This window comes from Pygocentrus nattereri, chromosome 10 (genome assembly GCF_015220715.1).
Source record: "Pygocentrus nattereri isolate fPygNat1 chromosome 10, fPygNat1.pri, whole genome shotgun sequence".
Taxonomy (NCBI): domain Eukaryota; kingdom Metazoa; phylum Chordata; class Actinopteri; order Characiformes; family Serrasalmidae; genus Pygocentrus; species Pygocentrus nattereri.
In genome coordinates, this window is record NC_051220.1 from 30,805,258 (window position 1) to 30,830,150 (window position 24,893).

The 24,893-nt window shown below is 39.6% G+C and overlaps 1 protein-coding gene across 3 annotated transcripts in view; it reads left to right on the forward strand.

The window, feature by feature from the left end:
* Nucleotides 1–24,893, forward strand: part of bmp4 (bone morphogenetic protein 4) — a 102,815-nt gene that overhangs the window by 26,257 nt on the left and 51,665 nt on the right. Inside the window, exon 1 of one of the 3 annotated variants that reach the window (XM_017690925.2) lies at nucleotides 8,822–8,882. The exons of 1 other annotated variant lie outside the window; for it this stretch is intronic. The gene's annotated coding sequence lies outside the window, so the exon portion shown is untranslated. Of the gene's footprint in view, nucleotides 1–8,821; nucleotides 8,883–9,204; nucleotides 9,422–24,893 lie in introns of those variants that run through there. One more of the 3 variants, XM_017690924.2, reaches the window with a different exon arrangement.

Consider the following 24,893-nt stretch of genomic DNA (forward strand, 5'->3'; position numbering starts at 1 on the left):
TAAGCAAATTTGAAAGAATATTCAGCTCTCAGTGTCTCACGTCTGTCCTGTGTGATATACACATGAAAAATCCCATGTTAACATGTACTGCATGTTGGACCGCTGCTAAAAAGATCTTGAGGAATTTGTACAGAATGTACAGCAAGATTCCATCACACACAGCTAAACTATCAGAACTGATAGCCGTGTACATGGAAAACAGTCTTGACAAGGTGTCTGCTTGATTAAATCCATCTGCATAACACTAGTTGCTTTTTTTTTTTAAATGCAAAGTAGTGCTCACATTTGAATTACTATATCTGACCCTTTTTTGATCAAAACAAAAGCAAGTCAAACGGTCTCCTCTGTTAATTATTGAGGATGTATTGTTCCAGTTGGGATGTGGGTGCAGACATGCTGGCCTTCTTTAGCCACCCTAAAATGGTGTCATGTACTACTCTGCAATGCAAGGTCATTAGCCTTCATTCACGTCTCCAGTAATGCGATACATTACATCTACCAATATAACTTGGTTTTACAAAATTATACTTAGTTAATGCTACAGCATAATCCATTCAGCTGTTGAAGGCAGAAGATATATTTGGATTTCTACTATTGTCATAGGCTCAAAAGGATGCACAGACGATAGATGTCACTGTTCACATTAAGAATTAGGCTCGTGTATTGATAGCGTTTACTTTTTGCAAACTACTGAAACACAGCTTTAAGTAAAAAGCCCACATCTTTATCTTTTGATTGAAACATGCTTTAACAGCTGGTATTCAAAAGCAATTCTTTTGAAAACTCAAATACAACTCGCCTCATTAATAAGACATTCTGTTTGTAAGGTATACGTTGAGGTCTAGGGTTGCCTGTATCCGATGAAATGTCGTTCATTTTTAATGGGTGCCCATCAGTGCCCATCAGTTCTGCATGTGTTGTCTTCACTATGTGAGCATTACAGTCTCATTAAGCAAGAAAAGTGTATTCATGTTTAGCTCAAGTGAAGAGCATAACTAGTGAGTTTGCGTCTTTTTCCTATTTATAATGAACTTTTCTATGAATATATTATTTACTGGGGAGCAAAACTTCACACAGACACAGTTTCATGGGAAACTCAATACTTACTATTCAGTTATTATTTAATAACTACAGTACATGTAACTACTATAAAAAATTATATGTACAGTCACATGCAAATGTTGTGCACAGGACAAATGACATGTTTTGTTGATCTTCCAAGTGAAAAGAAGTACATATTCCTTACTTGGTACACACTTTTGCACACTGTGTGTTTGGTGAAGTTCACATATTGGAATAAAACTAAAACATAAAATGTGGCCTGTGCAAACATTGTGGCACACCTTTCATTTGTTTCATTCATGTTTCATTTTTTCCAGTATGTTAAACTCAAAATGAATAGAAATATGTGCTGAAATATTTAAGTGTATGTTTATTTATTTTCACTTAGAAAATCAACAAAATGCCACTTGACTGCAGGTGCTCAAACCTTTTCACACAACCAAGTTATATAGTAATGAGAGTAAAGAGTTGAAGTGCAGGCCCACAGCACTCAGAAAGAAGGGTCCATTTTTGTCCCACAAGGTGCAAACTTTGTAAATGTGCTCTTGAAGGTACAACATGGTCCCTAAGATCCAATTATGTAGCTTGAATGCATTTTAAAAGTTCACTGCTTTCACTTTATCAGTGGAAAGGTGCAAATTTGTACCTTTTCATAGCTTAACCTTTTTTAAATAATAAAAAACTAGAAAGGCTATAAATGAATAAATACTTAAATGCAATGGAATAGAGTATGATCATGGTTATACTGAAAAGGCCCCCAAAAAGCACAGTTTATTACCCTTTTTTTTTCTCAGAATTTTGAGGAGGGACCTTGAAATAATATATTCCTATAAATCAGAGTTTAATCTGTGGTTTTCTCCTTAGGTTTGAGAAAAATACGCTTTTCCAACCTCTGAGCTCCTTAGATCTTTTTTATACTTCTATTTATTGTGCCTTAATTTGAGTCACACAGTGAATGTATGCTAGTTTGAGTGCCTGATACTCCTGTTGACACAAGCAGGACAATCTAGCTGAGAGATTCTGGCTGTAATTACCTGACACCAGACGGTACACGGAAGCATTTCACTGCAGTCCCCTGTATTGCTCCAAACCAGGTCACCACCTCATTGCTGTCGGCAGTCCTTCAAAGCAGGAACTCCGCTCTCTCATGTGTGTTTAAGGTGGACTCCATGGGAGAGTCTTTAGTTGCAGTGCCTGATTTCCCAGACATTTGTATTTCAAAACTCTTTAAAAGACCCAGTGTGCTATCGTTATACAGCTAAGGGAAGCTGTGTTATTACTGAGTCATTTTTTATTACACTAATTGTTTTGTCTGTCGTAGGTATGAATTCATATATTTGTACTGAACACCATTATGCTAAATTTCTGATTTAAGTTCTTTTAAATCTGTGTATTTGTGTCCAGCTTTCACATACTCATGATCAGCAAACATACCTCTGACAGTATAAAAGGGTTACATTATTGCATAACTATACTTGGTGAGAGAAAAGACCTAATGTAACAGACACTTGTGAAATGCGGCATGTGTCAGTTCCTGGAACTAACACTGTAGCAATGTCAGTTCCTCAATTACAGTTGCATTATTAGTTATATTATTGCATAACTATACTTGAAGAGAGATAAGAACTGTTGTAACAGAAACATGTGAAATGTTCCATCATCACCAATATCAGTTTCTTTATTTGATTCTACATTTTCTCACATGTTGTTCAGGCCTACTGCTGGAGAAATGGGGTTGATTGATGAATATGCATGAACCTGCAACCGAGCCTACAGAATGACACCTTTTGCAATGTCATCTAGGGTGAACCACAGCATGACTTGATACCAGCCTTGCAATCTTATCCATGCACTGTCGAAAGCCCTTTCTTGGCTGTAGACTCGTAATCCTGATCTCTTTGTGCTCCGTTGCCTCTGTGGGTGTACCATCTGACTGTAATGTAATATGACACCCCAACACATTTCTAACTCTGGTGGTTTCTTTGTGGTCTATAGTGCAGCAGCAAGTCCCTCTTCTTTGGTCACTCCTTGTTCCTTCAGGCCTGTGTTGTCAGCTTAATGATAAATATCTGTTATATGTGTTTGTCTATATTTACCTTGTGCTTTGAGAGGGTGTGCAGTGCAAGAACCCAATAGTATTTTGGCGAAATCTTAAGCACTCGCCACAATAATAAGCCAGATACTAAGTTTATGGCGACAGCACTATGGGCAAGTTTGGTGAATTTTCCAAATTTACTGGCCAAGATTTACCGTCTGTGTTAGTAGAATTTCAAGCTTTGGATTGTCAGTAATAATTAAAATATTTTTATTGGGTTTTTGTATTAAATGCAAACATCATACATTCAACAAGACATACTCAAAAAAATAAAAATAAAATGAATTAATAATAACAAAACAAAAGGACATCTTAAAGACGATAATAACATTACCAGCAACCCGCACAGCAACATCATACTTATAATAATAATACTAATAACAACAGACAAATTAATAAATTGTTATATGTAAGACTTACAGAGACTGACAGTTATTCCGTACCTAGGTGTATTCCAGTGTCTTTGGTGGGGAATTCCAAGTGGAAATAATTGAAAAATGGCTGACAAACCATTCCAAACAAACCATAAAATCTCTGAATAGATCCTCTAGTTGAATATTTCAGTTTCTCCAACTTTAAGAAGGACATTGTGTCCCTTCCAATTAAATAGAATAATGCGACGGGCCAGTAGGGATGTAAAGCTTTAGATTGTCAAAACATTCAAACTTACAATTACAAGTTATGAAATGTTCATATATTAGAGATGACACTGCCAAAAAAATGTATCTTAACAGTATAGGCTGATACTCCAGGTCTCAATATTGGGATCAGTATCTGCATCAGAAAAGCAGAAGTAGTATAATTTAATTTTACATTGTAATAAAACCTAGTAAAATCAGGCAAGGCAAGGTTTTAAGCTCAAAAACCACATGCTGATGGCTCATTAATGTCCCCAGCTTTGCAGCACAAACATCACTTTATGATGGTGGATCAAGCATCACTTTGATCATCCTCAGTTAAGATGATCCTCACATTTGTGAGTTATGAGTTCTACCACTTTATCCACAGCCCTCAGATACTAATGGTTTATGTATATGGCAAACACACTGAGTTTATTGCAAACATAGCGTATGACAACAGGATTATTAGCACTGTAATGCACATTCAATAATTGTAGATTTCACTGAAAACTATTTTGCCTCAAACAAAATAAGAGGCACAAAATGTAGATATTTTGTAGTCAGTTTAACTTCCAATTACATATTTCAATTTATTATTGTATGTTTCTACAAAGACGTACAATGAATTCATAAAATACAGATTTACATATTTAGCTGTCTAGTCTGCCTGTAGTTGTACCTAAGAGTAACGTGTACTTGAACAGTTTGTAACCATGATCATTTTGACTCAGAGTAGCTGCAATGGGGAATGAACAGAGAGACACATGGATCTTGGACATTACATGCTACATGGATGAAATAGCAATGTTGCAGACCTCCATTATTATTCTCTAAGATCCAAGAAAAATGCTTCAGCAGCTAAAGGAATGTGAGTATTTTCCATATTCTGCATGTGCTGCTTTTGTAATGTTCAATATCAGAATCACTTTATTTCACCAAGTATGTTACACATACCAGGAATTTGTCTTGGTGAGTGCCAACATGTATGACATGTAACATGTGACATAGATTGTTAATAAGTATTGAACTAAGGTAAAATTAAAATAAAAATACAATTAAATAGAATAGGAATATAGAATAAAGAATAATAAAGATCCATAGAAAAGAATTAATGAAAAGATGTGTGAATATATACATATGCAGGTAAGAATATCTAGACATCTGCACATGTACATATTCACGCATCTTTTTAGATTTAAATATGTACATTTACACTCACACATATTTTTAGATATTAAACTTTTGCCAAAGTTGAACATCAGAAAGTACTTCATCATCAGACAAGCACCAACCACCTAAACAGACATATAAAGGGAGATTTTTGTTATAAATGATGGTATTTCACAGGCAGTTAAGATATATTAAATAGAGATGACATTTTTATTCTAAAGCTGTACACTATATGGGCAGGATAGAAAAACTGAAAGCAGAGAAGGAATATGATTGAACGCATTATTGTGGGTAGTCTGTATTGACCACTATTAACTGTAGAAATCACAAAGATTTCTCCTTTTTGCATGCACAAGAAGACTTTTTGTCTTAGTGTTAGTATTGAGATATTAGGCTTAATATTACTTGGTGATAAAAAATTGGTGGTATTGCACATCCCTACAGAGAGCTAAAGATGTTAAATTACAGTTCAGGGACATTTCTTACTATATAGCAGTCACTCAGGGCCTCTGCCACAGGGGACCCCACAGTTATTTCATTTTTCTTCTTCTTCTGATTATTATTTTTATTTATTGGGGCAATCATGGGCTGGAAGCTGGGGAACCTGCCCTGTAAGGTCGCCAGTTCGAACCCCATAGCCGACAGTACATGACTGAGGTGTCCTTGAGCAAAGCACCTAACCCCCAACTACTCCCCGGGCGTGGCGGATAGGGCTGCCCACCGCTCTGGGCAAGTGTGCTCACTGCCCCCTAGTGTGTGTGTGCTCACTAGTGTGTATGTGGTATTTCTCTTCATGTATGGGTTAAATGCGAAGGTGAAACTTCCCCATTGTGGGCCTAATAAGGGTCACTTAATCTTCTTTATTTCATTTATTTGTACATGTATTTAGACAATTTTTTTTAAGCAGGTACTTTAAATATTATTTTTCCTGTTTTTATAGCTAATTACTGTTTTATTATGTCTGCCTTTGCATGTATTACATTTTATTGCTGATTAAAATGTATGAACCACCTGTTAGGGTAGGTTAAGAGGCCTCAGGTAGGATGTTGCTTAGGGCCCTGAAACATTCAGAAACTGTCCTGTTACAGTTAATACTGCTGCTCAAACAGCTATATTCATCTCATACATAACCAGAACAGGACTACAATTTAGCTCCTTGTCCGTAACAGTGCAAGGTATTTAAAATGAATGCCTGCTGTCTGGCACGTGTAAAGATATAATGTGCTACTGACACTAGATGGCAGCAAACATCTTTATGTTACTGTGACTTAATTTTGCTCTCCACAAGACTCATTGCATCAAGAGCTCATAAACTAGCAGCTCTAACAGTTCAACCTCACCAGCATGTTTGAGCTTTAAAACCCACTAAGTTCAGTCATAGTCAGTAACTGAAGTGTTAAAGTGTCCATTGTGAAAAGGTTGTTCCAGGAAATGTTACTGTATGTTCTTTCCATCTGAAATTCATTGGTCTTCCAAAACTGAACTTACCATGTGTGTACAAAAAAAGACAGGTAAAAATAAACAAAAAATGAAATACATAAAAGGAAATATAATACATAAGATGAAATAGACATGGTGTAATCTAGGATCTAAGATTCTAAGAGAAAAAAGAGTTGGATGAGGTCATCTAATCTGGGATGTTTTTCGAAGCATCACAGCCCTGAGGTCATGATGAAAGAGCAAAAAGAGAAGTTAATTGATGTGATGGCAAATTTATAAAAGCAATTTAAGAAAGATAAATTACATAATTTTTGTGATAAACAGACCACTGGCTCTCACGCTTTGCCTTTTCAATTGAAGCTGATACGTGGCTTTCATATGTAAAATTTGTCAGATTCTTTCTTCCTGGCAAAGTCTACCTTAAACAGGTTGTGTTGTTTTCCTTCCCCTCTCTCTCTCTCAATCTCTCTCTCTCTCTCTCTCTCTCTCTCTCGCTCTCTCTCTCTCTCTCTCTCTCTTTCCCTCTCTCTCTATGGAGTGTGTTGCAATGGCCCACCACCTGGATTACTCTACCATGAAGAACCTGCAAATTTTCCTTCCAGTAACTGACCAAATAGATATTTATAACCAGCTGGTCACCTCCCCCTCCTGCTGAGTCCTCTACCTCCATGGCTGCGAGCTCCATTTAAAGACCAGTTTTGTCACTCCTGGCTTTGTTCTTAAACAAAGAGATCTGCCCCTCATCTGCCCGTAATTGGGCCAGGCCTTGGAATGTGCTTGATGTCTCCGCATGGCCATTACTGCACCGGCAGGGATGCTGGGAGATGGAGTGGAAATCCCTCTCATCGATCTCGGCACGACAGTGCAGGGCCCCAACAGAAATAAGACCCAATTGCAGTGACAAACTGAACAGTCCTGTCCGCCATGCCTGAACGCAGCGGTGCTTTAGCGTGGATGTTCCTTCCAGACACTGTTCTCACTCTGCCCCGAGGAAAATATGTATACTCTGAAAGGAGACTATGGCCAGAGTCCATTAGCTCATTAGTTCAGCATTAGCTCAGTAACAATGTCGTGTGTAACTCTTAGAACTGCAATTATTGCCGTTGATAACAAAAGCATACTGTAATATTAGACTGTTTATTTCTCGCTCATAGCTCACTGAAACCAGCGGAGGAATTTTGCCAAAAGCCTGGATTCTAAACTTTCAATCCATGCAACAGTCAGCGAGTAGGAGAGCAGTTCAAATAGAAGAGTGTTTCAAATAGAAGAGTGGTTTTTAATTGTTTAAATTTGCCATTGTGTGTACAGTCTTGTTCTTCTTCAGAAGAAAAAAACTTTATATTTTGTCATGTTTTTGTATTTTTTGTACATCGAAACAGAAAAATGTCAGAAATACAAGCTCAAATGTGTAGATACAGAATGTAATCAAATATCAGTGTCACTCAAAGTAAATCACTTCATAATTAATTTTATGATTACAGTTAAGGTGGCATGCAAAAGTTTGGACACCTCCAGTCAAATGACATTTTTATTGATTTTCATAACTTTCAACATATGTAAAACTACTTTTACATGGAGCCATTCAAAATGGCATTTTTGTACAAATTGTAGTGTAGAATTTAACCTACTGAAAAAAGATAATTATAAAATGCAGAAGTGTGTTCTCCATTGAACATGTGTACTTATTTTCACGTAGAAAATCAATAAAACATCATTTGAACCATGCTGTACAAAGTTTTACATACAACAAAGGGTTAAATTCACAAAATTAAACTGATTGGAATAAGATAAGTGTTATAAAATATATTGTTTGTATGCCACCACCACACAAACTAACCTAAACCTTCAGAATAAATGATATCCAATAGAATGAATGATTTTATACTGTTCTAACTCTAAAGCCAGGCACTGGGGTCAGGGGTGGGGAGTGGATATAGATCTGGTGTTGATGTCATAGCAAGAAGATGGCCTAGACATGCTTACCATAGCAGACAGGGGTGATAAGTGGAGGGGCACCAGTCCCTAGCAGCAAACCTTTGGATTGTCTCCCACCCAATGGCTCCATTTCCTCCTGGCCGTCTGGGATCCAGGTGCCAGGTGGGTCATTGGACTGTTGACTCCTGTGCTGTGCTGCCTGTGCTTGGCCTTAATGACCTCCTCCAGGGCTGCCTGCCCATTGTGATTCAGTCACCCCCCTCAATCTCCACAATTCACGTCTGATATCCCACCTCACCGGAGCCTGAGCGCAATATTAGTGTGTGTTGGTGGTGGGGGGGTGGGGGGGGGGGGGGTTGTCCATTTGGTTGCTTGAAGTAGACCACATTGAGGGAAGGATAGTTGCTGAGTCATTCCTAGAACGTTATTAAGTACTGTAAACACTCCCACGTCGATATTTATCAGCTCTATAAATACTCCGCACAGCAGACTAGAAGCTGACAACATGAATTTGGATGAGACAGCTTTTATGCAATGTTCCAGCTCTACTGTTTTATTTAGTAAGTATTGCTGTAATTGTCTTCATGACTCACAGTTTGTATTTGTCCTATTAAAAGAAGTAGCTTTGATGTTGCTGAGGTGTTGTTTGTCAGCTGAGGACCAAAAGAAAACGTAAAAAGTAAAAAAAAAAAGAAAAAGTAATGCTTGCTTGTTTGCTTTCAGTATGTCCAGTTTCTAAGAATCTGATATGAATCCAGATTCAAATCAAGTTTCTGTTTACATTTGTGACATTTCTCTTCTAGCTCTTTTACATTCATTCACCAGTAAACCACACCCTTATATAAGACGGGCAGGCCACCGCCTGGTTTTTATCTCTTTTGAGACCTCTCCTTGGAAATGTTTTAACTGTGAGTGAATCTGAAGCAGCTTTCATCAGAAGAAGACTTTTAAACAGAACATGTTTAGTAACATTCATGTAAGTTTTGATGTTTGCAAGTCAAAATTGAGCCAGATACGAAGGATGTGTTCCAACATACTGGGAATTCCATTTTACGAGACAGGAATGAGGTGGATGGAGGGGTCAGAAGCAAAGAAGACGGTATGAAAATTACAAGCCATGTAAATTATTACTTGTGGGTGATGATGAACATTTTGGATTTTGGGTGCTTAGTCTCAGTATTAGTCACTTTCACCTGACATAAAAGTAAACGTGTTGCTACAACAGACTGTGGCGCAGTTTAAGTGTCAGAGATTAATGAAGTGTCTCTTGTGCATGTCTGTTGTGTATGTATGCATGTGTGTTATGAGGAGAGAGAGAGAGAGAGAGAGAGAGGGGTATGTTTGAGTAAGAACATCAGCACAGTGCACTTGGATCATACACTCTATATATCAACCATCCAGCTTATTCTTTGGCAGCTTTAATGCTAGCGTACTCTGATCTGAAATCTGTCTATGGTAGACAGTAAAAAGAAACATTGTATGGTTGTATGAGCTCAGCCTGGTTCGTATGCTTCTGTTATCATGTTTTATGAGTGGTTTAAACTTCAGCAGAGCTGGTACATGGTGTTTTAGATATGAGTGGCTAGTCATGCCCTAGCCAAAGCAGCACCTACTGATTAGCTTCTCAGGCTAAAGTTGGACTACCGTTATCCCTTTAGCTTACAGGGTTTCATGCTTCTGTGTGTTGTCTGATATGCAGTGGGATACCACCCAACACTTTCTCACTAACTGTGTGCAAAAGCTAGGCTAAGAACCATTGTGTGTTGAAACTGCCTAGTATTCACACTTTGTCTGTCACTACAACGACAACACCGCAGACTGAGCGGTTGCACTGCAGGGGGGGGGCATGGGGGATTTTCAGGTAAATAATTTTGACAAACTTATGTCCTTTGAACTCCATTTTATGAACTATAATGACAAATAGCTGTAGCCTGTGAAAAGATTTGGACATTTGTCTAACAGTACTGGAACAAACTGTAGCTCAATAAATACAGCATTAAGCAGCACAGCAGCTGTGCTGACATTGCAGAGTCTGTCTGGCACTTCTTTTTGGATAAACCGTGTTTGAGCCAGGAAGTTAACAGGCTAACAAGTTCCTCCAAAAGTGTTAGGAGACATGCTTTGAGTTTACTGAAGGGATCACATAAAACTGCAACATACATGGCAAGTTTGATCTCCATATGTAGCATTAAACCCAGTGTGAGAATCAAAACCAACGCTAGCTTAGTTATAATTCTGTAAAGGAGTATAACAATAAAATGGTGTTTTTACAATTTGTATTATTATTTGCTATGCATTGTGTGATTTAACACACACGGCTTTGATTGGGCAATATATTTAGCCTAAATAATTAAAAAAAGAAATAAAAAAACACTGATAATGTAATTTTTGTTTATAATGTTATTTTTATTATGTTGTCATCAATAAATTCTCATTGTCATTGAAGAAACTAAAAAACCCAAATGAGCATTTTCGCAGTAATTTCATTGGTTGGATTAACACTGCCCTAATGTCTTTATTTTACACTTATATACAGTATATTTGCACTCATGACTTATGAGTTGCTATGGTAAGCTTGTCTTAAAACAAGAACTGAGTTGAGACAGGACAAATTAGAAGAATTATTATTTTATGTGTAGCGTAACTGTACATGAAAAAATACATAAGACAAATGGAAAGTATGACAAAAGTAGGAAAGTATGGAAAGAATGGAAAGTATAACAAAATTACAAAAGTAATTTTGTTACATAGTGCATCAATAACAAATATCTATGTCTTTATGTATATTTTCACACACATCACACACACACACAAGTCTGAGACGACTGAACAGGCTTCTATTGTTCCTTTTTTTAAAATTAAATAGTAAGTTTTTCATCATGAATGACATTAGCAGCTAAATAATTTGAGTGAAATGTTGAATATTTGGAAATTTAAACATGAATTTTAGCATCTCCTAGTATTTAGTATGTCCCCCATTTGCTTTAATGATATTTGCTTTAATGATTTTTTGTATGGGATGCGCTTTTTATATGGCTGTACACTCTCAGAAAAAAAGGTACGACACTGTCACTGGGGCAGTACCCCTCTTGTCACTGTGGTGGTACCCTCAGGGGTACATCCCAGTACCTTTATTCAGGGAACATAATTGCACAAGAATCCATTGAAATTATAATTTCTAAACTGTACTGTCTCCACACACCCCGTCTCGTCTCCAGGCCTTTTATTTTATTGTTCTGATTTAAAACGTTTGGTTATGAAAAGGTACAAATATCTACTTGTCCACTAGGAAAAACTCATGTAAGGTACACCCTTGGACCTTAAAACCACTGTTGTACCTTTGAGGGTACACTTACATTGTTTGTACCTTGATGAAGGAATCATGTACCTATATAGTACCTTTATTTCTAACAGTGTAGTTACTAACATGCTCTGCCCTAACCTCAGGGTCTTCACCACTTACCTGCAGATATCAGTGAGGTAGGAAGTGTTTTGTATTAATGGATCTGACTCACTGAAGGCATAAACATTTCTCTTGGGAAAAAGGGCACACTTAGAATTGGCCATGGAATGTTGTTCCCCAGTGGCCTAGGTGCTCTCTGGCTGAATTCCTCCTTAGCCCTGACCTGCAGAACTTCAGTGCTGGCATTTGCCTCCTAAAGGAATTATGTCTGGTTCAAGGCGCACCCCCTCAGCACCGCTCCCCCCCAAACCACAACATATATACACACATATATACACACACACACTCTGGAAGACTTAAAAGATCGGACCCCATCCCTCAGAGGCTGAGGCCGGTGTCCTTAATGGATGACAGATGTCTCTGAAATGAGGCTGTAGCGTGAGTGTGTTTCATGTTAGCTCGCTGCGTGATGAGCAGGGAAGCAGCTGGAGATGAACAAAAACGTTCAGGCCCTCACAATGCTTCCATTTATTATCCCCGGGTACAGCTCTGGTTGTAATGCACCCCTGCTTTTTAAAGTAATATATTGGCATTAATAAAGGCAAACAAAGGAAAACATTCTGTAATGGGAGTAGCTCCTTCGTCCTTCTCACAGTAAATCTTGTGGCGGTCTCAATTGTTGTATGGCTGGGCCCTGTGGTAACTCTTGCTGATTAAAAAGGAATTTTCTGTCTGTTCCTACTTATATGATCGCTCCGTGTTCATGGTCAAGGACTTCAGCTGCACATGTTGCTATATGATAGCAGGGAAGAGCACGACTTTGATTTTTACTCAACTGCTTGAGTGACTCTGAGCTAATGCCACATTTCAAGGGTTTCTCCTCCGTGGCCTCTAGCAGTGTGGCTGGATACTATTTCCAAATCCACTGTAAATGTGCTTCAGCAATACCTAACTAGGACTACTTTTTTCCAGAAGGTAGACTACAGGTGCTAGGTGCTATGTATCCCCACAAAATGGCTGCCTGTTCCCTGTTTGGCAATATTAAGTCCAGCACCTACTCTAAGCTGTACACGGCTGTCAGAAGACATGAGAAGTGTAGTGAGAAGGTTGAGGTTGAAATGAGCTGCCAGTTGGGCGGTCCTCCGAGTTGGCCTTGATGGGGGTGGAATAATAGTTGGGTTGAAAAAGGCTGCCCGTTGGTAGGCCTCTAAACAGAGTGGCCTGCAGGAGGTGGGGGCTCATTATCTCTCCCACCATGTTGGGCCCTTAAGTCCATCTCCTCAGTGCCTGCTCTGTTTGTTTAGAGAGCGAGAGCCTTTTAAACTACATTCGCACTAATGAGTCCATTATCTGCCAATGATCCACAAAGGGGGCCCGCCTCCCTCCCTTGCCCCTCTGTATGAGGGGTCTCTCTCTTTCTCCTCTTTCTCCTTCTCTTTCTCACTCCATCTGTCCCAGCCACTGTACACACTCGGCCTCATTTCTCTTTCTTTCTCCTCCCTCTGTCGCTTTCTCTCTGCTCTTTTCCATCACACATTATGTCTTTAAGAAGTTCCTTATTTTGAGGAGGTTACAAACAAATTATTGGTCTTATTTAATAACCACACTTTGCATGTATATATTTTCTTTGTATGATTTTATGCTGTTTTTCATTTGCTTTCATTTATGTAATACACTTTGCATTGCCTTTGTGTATAAAGCCTGCCATATAAACTTACCTAGCCTTTTGTTGTTTATACAATGCAAATCTTCTGTGGGCTCACACATTATATCAAAACCTTTAAAAACTTTTTTTTTTCTCTACAATTTTTACACAGTACAAAAACCCTGTCCTTTACATTAGAAATACAGTTCATGACAAATGTACCAAGAGAAATGATCCCAAATTACTTAGAGTAAAATCTTCTAAGCTGCTTATCCTTCTGGGTCACGGGGGGAGCTGGAGCCTATCCCAGCAGTCATTGGTTGGAAGGCAGGATACACCCTGGACAGGTCAGAATGTTAAAACAGTTCCAAATAATTCACAAGTTCCAGCTGAATCAATGCAGTTCTTAAATTAAGTATAAATAGCCTCTTAACATTGTAACATATGACGAGCACAGCCACTGAATTCACTTTCTTCTTTTCCTTTAATTGTATATAAAGTTCAATAAACTGCTTGTGTGAATCATCATCTGAACTAAAGTTGGCTTTCACCAAAGTTTCTCATGATGGGCTGAGGGCCAAAAAGACAAAAGAGCTTGCTAGTTTGTTTGGCTTACATTTTCAGAGAATTGTCAACCTATTCAGACACTTTGGAGCATGTGTACTTTCATAATGTTGAAGATTTTGTATTTTTTAAATACTGATTACTTAAATATTCTGTTTGTCCCCAGAAAAACACATATCTCCAATTTTGTCTGTTGTTATTTTTCTTCATCATTTGAACATGGCAGGACAGTGTCTGTGCCATTGTATACAAATTTAATGATGAGTGGTCAGATAGAAATGTTCCATAATTACTTGTAAGAAATTTTCTTAACATTAACTTAGATTTAAAGTTGAGAACTTTTTTTTCTCTCACAAAGTTACTATTTTGTTGCATGCTTTTCTTTGGACAGTGACGATGTGAAAGACTGTTGTCTTTATATTCCCATAAAAATTCAACTGGTCCTTTCATTCCAGTGGTCCCTGAATCTCCTCTAGTTAGTGACCACTTTGTGGTGTTAAGGGTCATAGATTTTTTTATTATATAACTTTAGACTGTTGTTCTGTTATGAAAGGTATTTGAAGAAATCAAATCCTAAAATAAAAATAAGAAGTTATATAAAAATGTTTGCTCTCTCATTGGGGGAGATGGGGCAACCTTCTGCCGGGCCAACTCAAATGTCCTTGCTGGCCAACTTTAGCCCACAGGCCTCGCTTTGGGCAGCCATGATCTGTCTTCGTCTACTTATCATCATTCAGCACAGCACACCAGCTTAGTGTCCACTGTGGGTCTGTTTGACTAACAAACATTTCAGGCACAGATATTCAGGCCAATCTTTATCCCAGACAGGTGCACTGAGCTGAACAGGAAGACTCGGTATTGCTTTTTTAAATAAGCGGTAGTGTCTGGTCAGATTGCACAGGAAATTTTCAGTCAGTCATACAGTATAAGTACCAGTTGAAGCTGGAGCAGAATCTCTGCACATCAGTGTGTATACTTTTGAAAATAGCCTTCTATTTAAAGTCCTTGAAGGCAGCTTAATGTAAATGTAACTATAACAACTGTTTGAAGAGCAGAAATTGCTGTCTGTGCAGTCATGTTTACTTTGGGTTCTAAATAACAGAAAATATAATACATTGAATAACAGTGCTTTCACCTCACTGTGATTGAAGTCATACTGACCTTTGCATAAACTCTGACACACCTAAACACAACAGCTGTACATGCAGCTCATTTAATAGTTAGATAGGTGGATCTGCATTGTGTGCATTTTTGTTCAATCACTGTTTCACAGGTAATGACGAAAAGCAGATCTTTTGGACAGTCCATTTCTCCGACATTTGTTTCGCACATTTTTCCCATCACGCACTCTATTTGATTTTAAAGTGTTACAAAATTTGGAGACCTCACACACTTCTCTTTCGAACACTAAAGAAAGTTGGAAGACAGTCAGATCATTTGCCAAAACGAATACAAAAAAGTTCACAGCCGGGGCCTGACCGTTCATCTTAAAGATGATGGGATTTCAGACTCACAGGAAATAATGTCTCCCAAGCCTCTGGATGAAATGTCTCTGAATAGCACTTCAGACGATTTGTGGAGAGTGCTGCTGGAAATATTACTGAGTGCAGACTCATCCAGTCTGCATTTATGATGAATAAAAAAGAAAAAGTCTTGGTTATTGTCATTCAGCCTAACCTATATTGTTGTATAGTTTTGTAATCGTTTTTCTTGCTTGTTTTACTTTTTGCGCTTATTTATGCTGGTCTAGGTCAGGTTCATGTTATCCACAATTCTGGATGACCTGCTGGATTGGTCATCTTTATAATTATATGTGTCCTTTGGCAGGGTGGACAGAAGAAGCATTGTAAGGCATGGCTTTCTAGAGGGTATATGTTGTTAATGCCTTATTTGTGATTACTTAGAGTGTGGACTTCCAGGTCGGTAGGCGGCGCTCTCACTAAAATGTGACCAATATTCATCTATCAAGAGATTCTGAATATTACAGTCTGTTAAAGTGGGGATAATTTTATTAGCTGCATCCCAATTGAGCGGCTGCATCCTTCGGAGGCTGCTATTGAAGGCTGAACAACTAAGCTGCACAACTAGACTGTTCCTTTGCGAAGGCTCCTTCAGATGCAGCCAAGAAATATGTCCTTCTTTTCCAATGGTGTGGATCCTTCACCAGCCAACATGTCCTGAGGTTCATTGCTAGCCGGAGAAGATTCAAGAACACGCAAAGTCAGCAGAGGAGCGTACAGCAGCTTAGGAGTTCACTTTTAAATGTATGTATTGGGTTTAAACTGAGCCAAATAGCTAACAGTACAAATGCTAAATACGCCAATGTGGACTGAAGCAAAACTCATGCCAACATTTCGTTTTGTTTTAGGAAGCAAGGAGCAGGCATAAAGATTTGTAAGATCTTTAAAGAACTTTAAAAGAATTTGACAGGAGCAGCATTTCATGATGCAACTGTAGGGGTGGGAACACCAGTGCTGTGGCCCACCAGTGCTGTGGCAGCATTTGAAGTCACTCCTTCATAGACCACATCCTTTCGAGGATGCAGCCCCTGAATTGGGACACAGCTTTTGTGCAAACAGCCTGCCTGAGTAAAAATGTCATAGGGATGTGCTAATCAGAGATGTTGAGTTAGTAGACATGGCTATATTTTGATATATTATTTGAAAGTGAAGGATATATAACGCTAGCTAGTGAACATGAAACTAATACAGTTTTATGTTTTCTGATTAGTATCGGGTTGGTTGGCATGTGTGCTCGAATGTAAAGCTATAGTCACAAGCATATTTTTATTACTTATAGCTTTAAATACACTTTTTCTTACCTCTGACCTCCCTTCAGATGAAAATATAAGTTATTTCTGTTAAATTTACATAAATAAATAGAGTAATATTTGAGTAATATTTTACAAAGGGTACATTCACTCAAATACAGTGTACTTCATATTGGGGCAGTGCATGGCATGAATTTAGTCAAGAATGCCCAAATAGGAAATATTTACAAACATTGAAAGGGTCTGTTTTGTAGGTAAGTTGTTCATCTTTCGTTTTCTGCTAGTTGGGTTATCCTGAAGTATGGCATCTCTGTGATATACAGCACAGAGTGAAGACTGTGCCAACCGACCCCACCTCCTCCGTCCTGTAAGTGTGAGAAATTCAACCAGCTCCAGGTTCTATTCAGCGCTGAGCGTAAGGATCAGTCTGTTGAGCGCCCACCAGCTCCAGTAGCCACAGGAAGCTGCTGTAGATTAGCACTCTCTCTTGTCCAGACTGGACTGCCGAGTTAATGCTGAAGACTTAATTACGGTGATCTCGTAATAGAGGAGAAAATGGCAGGAATGCTGTCCACATGGCCACGCTCACAGCAGGATTAACTGCACGAGCTGCTCTCTGCAAGCCCCGCAATCTCTGAGCGCTCTCACAGCTGCTTTTGTCCCATGTTCGGGGAAGGAGAAGAAAGAGAGAGGGAGAAAAAAAGAGAGAGACAAAGAAAATTAATCTGCTGGGTGCTGGATCTTAATTCGATTTAATGAAGGGGGCTTGTATTTGAGAGCCTTTCACACACATACATACGCAGGCGGAAATTCAAACTCCTGTAGGTCCTTAGTGATCTGTTGAGAGAACAAACCCTATTATGACCAATTACGTTATCCACTGGCCATAGCAAATCCATCCCCTTTCTTCGTATTAGCTAATAAAGGGGTTAGCAAATCGTTTAAGCTTAAGCGTGATGTTTCCGGATATTCCAGTGTGGGACCTTTAAATCTGAAATCTGTTTTCGGATGTTTCCATCATGTTATGAGTCATGAGTTCCTTTATACTTTTGGCTCAATCAGTTTTTCTCACACCACTGAGCGAACTTCTGAGACAATACGCTTTCAAAGGAGAGGAAAAAAGAAAAGACTTCCTTTCCACGGGGCATTTACTTTCTGAACCATAAAACAGGATTTAACTCTCCACTGAAAACGTTTGCAACATAACTAACAGGGCCCTTCAAGAACAATTAAGAGCGTTTAGATTCAAAGTGGCACACTGGATCACAGCGGTGCTATGCTGCCGATAGAAAGGGCGTGGAATCAGAGACGTTCTTAATCTTGTCAGCATGTCAAGATCAACAGTCTCAAATCAGGAGCGGTTAAAGGAAAACAATCAAAACAAACTACAACAGCCAGGTCACACCTCTTCAACCTGGAAAAGAGTAAGGGGGAAAAAATCTCTGACTCTCCACCAGGTTGGAGAAGCCCATTACTGTGTTCATCTTCTCAACATTTGACAGGTGGAAGTAGAACTTTGGGGTTTATGTTTTAATTATAAAGAATTCCAGATGTGGAAGGAGGCTCATAAATTAGAAGCAGAGCTACTCAAATGTCTTTTTTCAAAGGGACCAAGCAGGTCAGCATCTGCTTCTCATTGAATCGAATGTTATTAAGGGTCCTGGCTAAAGAAAGCCCCGAGTCCTTCGTCTGGCCCCACAATAATTGACACTATTAAATGTGCCTAAACAGATTTAGAACGTTCCGAAAAGTTACATTTGTCTTGGAGAATGACTCTCATCATCTATTTTCAAGGAAGGCAACCTGAGAAGGAGCTAGTGCCCCTTTAATCTTTTACACGTAGAAAGGGAGAGTCAGGAGGATGGTGGCAACAAAGGGTAGATACCAACAAGCGATGCAGCGGCCTAGTGGAGGACAGAGCTTTGAATGTGTTACCACGCCAAGTCGTTCTTGCTTAGCATGTCATGATACAGAACCACATGGATGGTTCAGTGCAAACAGCAGCTATAACGGACCATCTGCTGTCATTTTCACCTCGTCTTCTAAAATGATGTCTTTTGTTCCCTGGAAAGTATTGACCATATTGTGTGATCATATATGTATCCCTGCAGAATTTATGTTTCTGTAACCGTAATTGGTACTGAATCTTTGACAAAGTATGAATGTGATTTTGCAGTTTTTTAAAATAAATGTAAAGTTCTTCTCTCAGGGAGGATGACTTGTGAAAACTAGCCATTTGTAAACTGTGTTGGAGTTTCTGGTCACTGGGGAGTACGTCTGAGCTCTGTGGGGTCAGTGGGAGGGTGCAGGGTCTTTTACGTCATGTGGGACCAAATGAGGGGAAGAAAAATTGGACCCACATCGGCAGAAGTGAAGTGGGACAGGAACTCTCCTGGGTGTGATTGAAAGGGTGAGAAGTTAATTTGCCAGCTTTTCCTCCTCGCTTTGCTAATATTTCCTCTCAGGACCAAACAGCAGCAGCACCCACCCCGCCATCACCATTCCCCAAAAAAATCTTCCAACATTCCTTCAGGTCAGCCCTCTGCTGCTCCCGCCACCTCTCTCTCTTTCTCTTTCTCTCTCTCTGTCTCTCTCTCTCTCTCTCTCTCTCTCTCTAAACTCCAAATCCCAAATTCCCAGCTGCCACCTCCCCCAACGCACCTTCTCTCCCAGCGGAGCACACTGACCCGAAACCAAACTTTCTCTCCCCAGGACACTTCCTGCTCTGCAACACTCAGGCTCAAGTGTGTTTTTTCAGGGGTGTTGGGAGCAGGGAGGGGGGGCATAGCACTTGAAGGAAATGAGGACCATGTCAGTGTATCTTCATGGCCTGTCAATCAGAGACCCAGTCATGCTTTGGGTGGTGGTGGTGGTGGAGGGGGGTTGTCTAGAGTGGAACAGGGGGATGCTGGTGGCCTTACTCTCTTCAATCACCACTTAGAATAATTCTTAAATCAACAGCTACACTTTCCTGGGCCAGCAAGGGCAGGAGTCGAAGAACCAATGACAACTGACCACACTATATTTCTTAATTTTCATTCTTATTTGGCAGCTTGCTGACCTTAGTTAATGCCTTATCATGCATCATGAAGCTGGAGAGGTGCCTTCATAAAGTTAGCATGAGAAATATAGAAAAAAAAACAAAAGCTTTAAAGATCCATTCCAGATTAGCTCTACACATTGCTCTACACCACAATAATTAATATAATCAGTTTCCCAGACATTGCCCTGCGATGGACTGGCAACCTGTCCAGGGTGTATCCTCCTGCCTACTGCTCGATGACCACTGGGGTAGGCTCCGGCACCCCTCGCGACCCAGAAGGAGTGTGTGTGTGTATGTGTGTGTGTGTGTGCGTGTGTTTCCTTGACTTTCCAAGTTTGTAGAAGTTACTGGTTCAGGTTCAGATACATGAGCATATGCATATTCTGATTATATAAAACCTAAATGCAAATGTTTTCAGTTAATGGAACTGCTTTTTAACATCACTCAATGTAAGTAAATAAATGTGATTGACCCCAAAAAGTAATTACAACTAAAAAATACACAAGTAACTAAGCAACTAGATTTTGTGGACATCCAACTGCATGCTCTAAATATCTGAGCTGTATTAACTTCTGTCTTTTGCTGTAATAGCTCTACATGAACATTGGTGTCAGTGGACACTGCATTGCTAAATTGCTAGACATGGCTAAATTTCCTTTGGGATCAATAAACTATCTATCTATCTATCTATCTGTCTGTCTGTCTGTCTGTCTGTCTGTCTGTCTGTCTGTCTGTCTATCACAGACTACTCCATAAGCAACAGGCAATTAGCTTCAAATCAGTTAGTATCACACATTTCAGGAGATTTATTTGGTTTTGTGTACTTGTACCAGTCTAAATCAGAAGCTGACAGGTGAATCAACACAAATATTTTTGCAAATCGATCTTCATATGACAGTATTAATACTAGATATTTTCTTTAAGCAGTGAACTGAATGTACATCAGTATTTTTGAACTGTATCAATGTAGGTATCAGGATATTAGCCTTGGTATTACTTGTTATCAGAAAGTTGGTGTCATCGTCCTTCTCTGGATGCTGGTTAGAGGCTGCCCTTATGTAATTTTTACTTTTATTGTATCAATATTTGAATAACTTTTAATGCAAGCTGACCTTGTAAACATAAAAAATAAAACAATAAATACCTGAAAAACGCATCTAAACCTGACGTTTAGCAAAATCAAAACTCCGGTAAGTTACTAGTTAGACTAACTTCTTAAATTCCATTGAAACTTTTAGAGTTTGCAGTTTCAGACTTGAATTTGTCACTTTTCTAACTTCACAATAATTGTTTTCATCAGCCAGTTTAAATAGTTGAACATGCACTTGCCAAATAATAGTCCTTAGGATGTAAGAAAAAAGGGTCAGAGTGTAAAAGGTTGAAAGGAAAGAAAGTATTCAACACACTTCATATGTTTAGCATGACTGTTGGATATGTGTTGACGAACAGAGAAGTTGGTAAATGTGCCTTCCTTATTGTTGTTGTTACTATTTTGGAATTTCTGTTGTTGCAGCAATAAAGTGTTGCTGTTATTACTGACAGGAGCCTTAAACAATGTAGATGAAAAAAATGACAACTGACAATAAATAGTCACTGGCTGAAGTGGATGTATGTCACTGAGGCTCATTACTCATTAATTACCTAAACTCTTGTACATTAAACACTAATCAAAATTGCTTGTTAATCTCGCAAAGATGTCACACATACTTCCTTTAAAATATTTCATGCATCATTTTCACTGCTCTCTTATCCTAAGGCCTGAGCAAGTCCTCTTACTGAATACAGCAGAGTGATTACAATCACAAAACTTTAAAAGCTCTTGCTAGTCTCACATTTTTCTACTAAACTTAGTTTCTGATGTTGTGGAGGAATGCAAGCATGAATTGTTCATTCATGGAATATGTGTTATGTAATGTGCATTTAATTAAGCTAAAACTCAATGTGGGTATGTGTACATATGTGCGAGTGTTTGTGTAGGTCTGATCTTGCTGGGCGATGCTGCCGGATGAAGCCGCATGCGGCTAACACACTGCAGGCCGTGCTGTTCGACAGGCCGGGTCGGCTGGTGACAGTGTGCAGCCCCTCTCCTGCCTCATTTATCTGCTGTGGCAGCGGACAGAATGCAATTTCCTGAGAGGGGGAGGCTGAGGGTGGGGGCAGAGCACATCAAAGAACTCTGAGAGCTATCAGGAACCTGAGCACTGCCAGCGCTGCGTGCCAGCCGGCCAGCTCTAACTCTCCACACCATCCGGCTGGACGCTGGGCACTGTGCAGCAGATAAAAATACCCCCTCTCCAGACACAGACACCTCGCACAGGGCCAGTGAAGGCAGCCATTAGACATGCAGCGGAATTGGGAAAGGTCACAGTTTATCACTTCTCCAGCATTTCCCCCCCAACAGCTGTAGCACTCAGCTCCATCTCCCTGCTCTCAGGCTGTCTGCCGCTATCTGACGTGGACAGACAGCCCCTGTGAGTGCGGTGAGTTTGGTGGTATGTGTTTGAGTGCTTGCTAATGGAGCCCAAATGAGAAGCAGCTTGAGCAAGAAGTCCTTGCTGTTCAGCAGTGGTGTAAACACGTATCAGCAGTGTATCAGCACTGAAGGTGGTGATTCAACTGCAACAACTTTGGAATGTCAGCATTGATGATAATTTATTAGAATAATATTCAGTAAATTATGCATGCATTATGTGGCCAAAATGAAATTCTCCGACATCTTCCAAGTGTAAAACTAAAATAAGCTTAGTGTGTTGTTGTCTGTATCCATTACTATGTAAGTAACTTTTTCAGTCACATTCTATGCATATATATTTATGCATCTATGCATATTTTTACAACATACAGTTCTCTGCAAAGCTTACTTATTCCATTTCCAGACAAAGCGGTCATTAAGTACATATCTGTTAACAGGAGATACTTCTGAAGAGATTAGATATAAGATAATCCACTTGCATTAAGGGGAAAGTCTAAAGACATGAAACATGATTTTTCCCAAACTACAATAGAAAATGTATTAAAAGATACAGAGGAAATGGAACTCCTATCAACTGTGTAAGACCTGGAAGACTATCAAACTGTCACCATTAGATAAACAGTATTTAAAGCTTTCATTTTTGAGAGAGAGGAGCAAATCAAGCTCCACTCTTGCTTCAGATCAGAAAAATCTACAGGTGTTTCTTTCCATCCTTTCACTGTGAGAAGACAACTCTATGGCTGTGGGTCCGAAAGGATGTGTAGCTGCCAAAAAGTTGTTACTGAGAAACAAAAAGAAACTGCTGTTGTTCTCATAACCGTGGACTGACCACCCCAGGGTCCAGACATCAACAACACTGTACTTAATGGCTGCTTTGAATCTGGCTTTAGCATAAAAAATCTACTAAAATTGAATCATCATTTCCTAAAGAACTACTCTGTCAGAATTCGACCCCTACCGTTTAGTGCCATCTGGCCATCTTCTTCACTGTAGCCAGTTAGAGTCAGGTAGGGCCATTCAGAGAGAGAGGCTGCACTGTGGCTGGGCTCATGGGGAAGGAAGAGGCGGCAGTAAGGGTTTGGGGACTGGTGCTGCCCTCACTCCTGCTTTTATGTAGCGTTAAACAGTCATTCTCCAGGACCAGAGGAGGTAGGGCCTTGAGAATCTGGCCCTGTTTCGGTAGTGCACCTGCCCAGCGGCTCTTCGACTCCTTTGAAGATGCAAAATAAATGCTCTTGTGAAACCTTTTGCTGCATCACATGTAGGTAAATTATCAGGTGGCCTCGGGCAAAAAGTGTTTATTAAATGCCTGTAGGGCCCCATATACCATCACTGCTATGGCTGTTTGGTAGCTCCCTAAAACATTCGTCAAAAATAAGCGTTTAAGGGGAAGAGCCTGTTACAGTGCGCAGATGAAAGGGTTTAAGTTAAACTGTCGAGCTCTGTGTTTAGAGCTGGTGTGTGAATATTTCTCTGCATTTCAGACTGGCCTGTTTCTTCTCGCTGTGTTTGCTTTAGAGGAAGTGCCAGTTAACCCCTGCGTGCATTAGCGAGGACTTCTCTGCTGCCCCTCGGTTTTATGTCTTTCACTAATGGCTCTTGGAGGCAAGGTTAACTTAAAGGAAGGGGGGCATTGGTAGAGGGAGGGAGCCCTTATCAAAGCCATCAGAAATGCCTTGTCGGCAGCCATTCATTGGGCTTAGAGAAAATAAACCAAAATACCTCCACAATGACTGAGTGTTAGGCAGATAACAGTTGGCTGTGGGGGTCCCTTTCCCCTTTCTCTCTCCGTGGCCAGTCACCCTCTCCATCTCCCTCTCTCTTTCTCTCCTTCTCTTTTTCTTTTTTGGTTTTATTAGGAGGAAACAGAAAGCCCCAGTGTGAGAAGCCACTTGTTATCTGAGAGTCTTGGGAATCAAGCCCTCTGCAGAGTCTTCACTCACCACACTAATGAAAGCTGGACAATTTGTGTGCTTTCGTTCCCAACATACTTAAAACCCCCATCCCTGGTCCTCCTCCTCCTCCTCCTTCTCCTCCCCAACTCCCTCCTTCTCCTCCACATATATCCCACCTCTCCCTCTCTCTCCCCCCAAACAGTACTTATATTCCGGCCCATTCATTATACCCCGGTGAGGGCTTCAAAGCAAGTGGTGTTTATTAAACACAATTTATTGTTCATTCATCAGCAACCAGAGGCTTGTGGTGCATCCATTATTTCCCAATCAGATCGTAGCCTCTCCAAAATGGTTTTCATTTTCTGAAAATTGTATTTTTCAGGTTCTTAGTGGTTCTCTTTAACCAGCTTTAAAAAGATCCTTCCATTTCATTTTTAGAGCAATGTTATCATAGACCTCTGTTACACCTGGTATCTCAATCAATAAAATAATGCATCATTAACAGACACCGAGTCACATGACTGTGCTGGAGGAGGTAATACTACTGTTAGCGTATAACATCTGCATACATCATTACCATGTGTCAAAACTGTGTATTTGTCTAAGCTTTAAGACTTTCCAGGCCCTAAACAGCTGCTGAGTTTTTCTAGTCTGAGGAAAAAAACCCAGAGTATGATAAACATCACTTCTGCCTGTGGAGCAAAATTTAATTTTGTTTGATTTAGATTTAGACAAAATATGCGAATTGTATATTGTGCATTACTCTTGATGAAAGGAT